Source organism: Uloborus diversus, chromosome 10 (assembly GCF_026930045.1).
Source record: "Uloborus diversus isolate 005 chromosome 10, Udiv.v.3.1, whole genome shotgun sequence".
NCBI lineage: Eukaryota > Metazoa > Arthropoda > Arachnida > Araneae > Uloboridae > Uloborus > Uloborus diversus.
This window is the reverse complement of record NC_072740.1, coordinates 134454971-134459235: the sequence shown is the minus strand read 5'-3', so window position 1 is coordinate 134459235 and position 4265 is coordinate 134454971.

Sequence of the window (4265 nt, the reverse complement as noted above, 5' to 3'; positions counted from 1 at the left end):
CTCATGGGAAAACTGCAGGGGAGTTACTTCTTCATTCCATCGCACGAAAAAATTCCAAAAAAAAAAGAAAAAAAAAAAGATTTTTATCAAACTAGTGCCTTAAATTTTAAAGAAATAGTGCAATAAAATGGACAGCTTTAAGTTTGTATATCTTTATTCGAAAATTAGATGTAGAAAATGAAATCAGATAATCTTGAGAAAAAGCTTACTTTTTTCTTTTTTCAATGGATTATTTGTTTTATTAATTTTGCTTCTATGTAGAATGTTTGTTTGGCAAAATTTATGTTTGATACAGGAACTGTATTATTGCATGCAGTACATACTTCATACTTTGGAGTACTTTGGTACATACTTCATACTTACTTGTCTGGAACCTTCAAAGGAAATTAGGTACCTTTAACATAATTGATTAGAACCGTATTGATTTACTAAGATTAGCATAAACATTCTTACCATAAGCATTAATGCAACCATGGTCATAGCTAAGACAGAATTGTAAGTAAGAGATTCAAAGGTATGTAATGAAAATAGTGTGTAGCGTATCGAGCAAAGTTTGCTAGTTTTTATCATATAGTTTTTATTTTCCTTTCAATTTTTCAATTGAAATTTTACATTCAGACATTTTACTTTGTATACAACAAAAACCACTACTCTAACTTAAATTTGGACTTACTGGTAGCTCATCCATGAAATGCTTCTGAATTCTGGTCCAATGTAGACTGGGAATTCCCCTTTTTTGTTGACAATTCCTTGAGGCAGAAAATATGGCAATAAAAGTAATTTATTTCAGCTGTAGAAACTATGTATAATGGAAAAATTCATAATTATCACAAACCAGGTAACACCAATTAACATAGAATTTAGCGTATTAAATGTGAAAATAAACAACAAAGAACGCTTTATTATTGTTATTATTTTCAAACATGCTGCTATCTTATCTTTTTTTTTAAACCAAGGTTAAAACTCTACCTTCAATAACTTGTTTTAAATTGGGGAAAAATTAAAAAAAAAATTGAAAATATTCAGCTGCAAAGCACAAAGATATAGTTCTTTGTAGAAATTAATATTTTCTCTGTAACTTAAAATGCTTTGTATTAAAGTAATACCTACATTTACTTCATGTTTTATTTTGCAAGCAAAACCATTCAAAAAAAAAAAAAAAAAAAAGAAAAAAGAAACAGATTCAACACATAATGAAGTATTGATACAACATAAACAGGGGACAGGAGACAGCTGCAGAAGGGAAAGACATTACATAAACAACATGGGGTGGACTTTAATAAGTCTTGTCAACGAGCCTAACAAAAACGAGCTGATGTGTGCATCACATGACTTCTTTTTACTCCAATTTTAATTTCATTTTCCCATTATTGGCAATTTTAATGCGATTCAATAGTTTACTCTCTAAATATCGCCAACAGTGGCCAAATTGAAAACAGATTTAAATAATAAAAAAAAAGAAAGGAAAAAAAACCCCCGCCAAATTTGTCACTAACTTGGCGACCAAAAGACTGGCGATATATCGCCAAGTGTCTGCCAAATTATAACATCACTTGAGTATACATCGAAATTAACAATGAATTCCCCCAAAAAAGGGCAAAATACCATTTTAGAAACACCGGAATGTAACCAAAAGGAAAGGTGCACAACTAGACCCCATTAGGAATCTGCGTACCAAATTTCAACTTTCTTGGACATACAGTTCTTAAGTTATGCGACATACATACGCATATACGCACATCCGCTTACACGCACATACATACGTATATACGGACGTCACGAGAAAAGTCGTTGAAATTAACTCGGGGAATGTCAAAATGGATACTTCGGGTTTTTATACGTTCTTAGGCACTTATCCGCATGTGGTCGGGTTGAAAAAAAAAAACCCTCAACATTAATTCGGGGGCGAGCGAAATGGAAATTAAGGCCGAATTTTGAGTGAAAATTTTTTCGCGAATACAATTACTTCCTTTTTTGTAAAAAGAAGTAAAAAAAAAGGGGGGTATCAGTTCCGAACCAAAAGCTGACAGTCAATTGTTTGCATTTATTTTTTATTGCATTAAGCGCTTTTTTCCTCGATTTTCATGGGTTTGTTTAAAAGGTTGCTAAACAATTATTTAAAAAATATTTTTTTCTGAACACTTTTGTGAGATAAAGTTCTTGATACTTTTTGATTAGTAATTTCTTCAAAATCATATTTTATTTTGCTATTAAAATATTTCATGTAGTTTTGTTAAGAATTGATTATAGTAGATCTATTCTGCCGTGTGCAAGTAAGGGGCAGTAATTGCAAATTTTTCATCTTTCTTGCATTTTTGTCATCTATTGTATGTTATCTTTATTGTACAAGCTCGTTTATTTGGTTTTCGCTGAAAAAAAGGCGCGAAAAAACGTCTAATTCTAACATTTTCCTATTGTTAGTATTGAATCCACCACACATTTCTTCAAGTATCTCGAAAACTCATATCTGCAGATATTGCCGTTTACCTGCACACGGCAGTATTGTTTACCCATTCCAAAGTATTAATTTTACCGATTGGGTAGAGCAATATTTCATTGAAAATGATAAGTGTTACGAACACTTTTGGGAGCTACTGTATAAATTATTATATTGAATAAAATATTACATGTAGAGTGGAAGAAGAAAAAAAATATATCAATACTTAGAGGGGGGAGGGGCGGCATATTTGTTTAATAAATTGAAAATGCAGAGTAAAACAACTTTGAATTTAAAAAAAAAAAAACAAAAACTTCGTTCACCAGAATTATATTAGTAATATTCATGAAGAAGAATGAAAACTGATAATCATGTAACATATTCAACGTTAAAATTAAAAGCTTCAAAGTTCTATGCTATTTATCAAAGCGCTGTATTTCTGCGTTACTGTAGCTACGGTGGAATTTTTTACGTAAGTTTAAATCCGTAAAAATGCTTTGGTCATCTTCGTAAATTGTCTAACGGAAATAAAGGAAGTACGTTTTGAAAACAAATGTCGACAAACACACATTTTCTTTGCAAATAAAAAATATCGTTAGTTTAAGCCTAACGTGGAGGTGACTCAAAGTTAGTTTATAAAGAATTCTAAGCCAAATCGAACAGTTTGTTTTCAATTTTAATGTGTTTTACATACAACAATAAACAAAAATGTAACAATAAACAAAAGAGGACACATACACATACAAATTTTAATAAATACTAACCTTTTTCAAGAATCTTTTAGGATAATTGCCGTAAGATAATTGGATAACTTAACGAGCAAGTACCAGAGTGAAACGAAAACTCCCAGAATGCACTGCAATGTGACGAAATTAGGACGAAATAATTTCGTCAAAGACTTGAGATTTCTGGTTTCGTCAAATATCACGTGATTTGATGACAAAAGGATCGTCCAAAAATGACGAAATAGTGCTCGAGGATTGCAGAATCGTCAAAATTGAGAGTTTCATTTTTGACAGTGCTGTTTTTCTATAGCTGAAGCGATTTTTAGATAATATATTCTATATTCTTTGCCGCTCTTGATTGATTTCTATGTGACACTTCTTAACAAGTGTTTCTACAGATTTCTATAGAAAACTTTTCTAAAAGGATTTTTCGAATTGAAAATCTTTATATTTCTATAGAATTTTATTAGCTCCCAACAAGTGGATACTAGGGTGGTTTGAAAAAAATCGATCTTTTTTTATTCCGGAATCGCGGTTGCCTCTCAAAAGTTTGTAGTTTGATATTTAAATTGGGGAAAAAATGAAAAAAAAAAAAATAAAATAAATAAAAAAAAATCTGAGTTGACAGCTTCAGTTGTGCATGATGCTGAAAATTTGAAAAATATGTTAAAAATTAATTTTTTCAAAAATTAAAGGAAAAAAAAAACAATTTTTTTTTATAGTGCAACAGTCGTAAAATATCTGTATATAGCGTAGTTTGAACCTAAAAAAATATTTTAGAGCTTTTACATAAGATCTTTAGTTCGCGCATTCGCCTTGAATTGGGCTGAAATTGCCTAAAATTTGAAATTTACGTGTTTGCAATTCACAAAAAAAAGATAAGTGTTGCCGCTATGAAGATGCATAATAATTGTTTTCGGTAATGTAATTTGCATCCGCACCGAACCCCTTCCTATTTCGCTTGCCAAACATTAGCTTAAAATTAAAAATAAATAAATAAATAAATAAATAAATAAAAAAGAAAATTAATTTGAATTCTGAAATTTTGAATTCAAATTATGTTTTTCGTAATCACGAACTGAGACAGGACCCTACTCATTGGA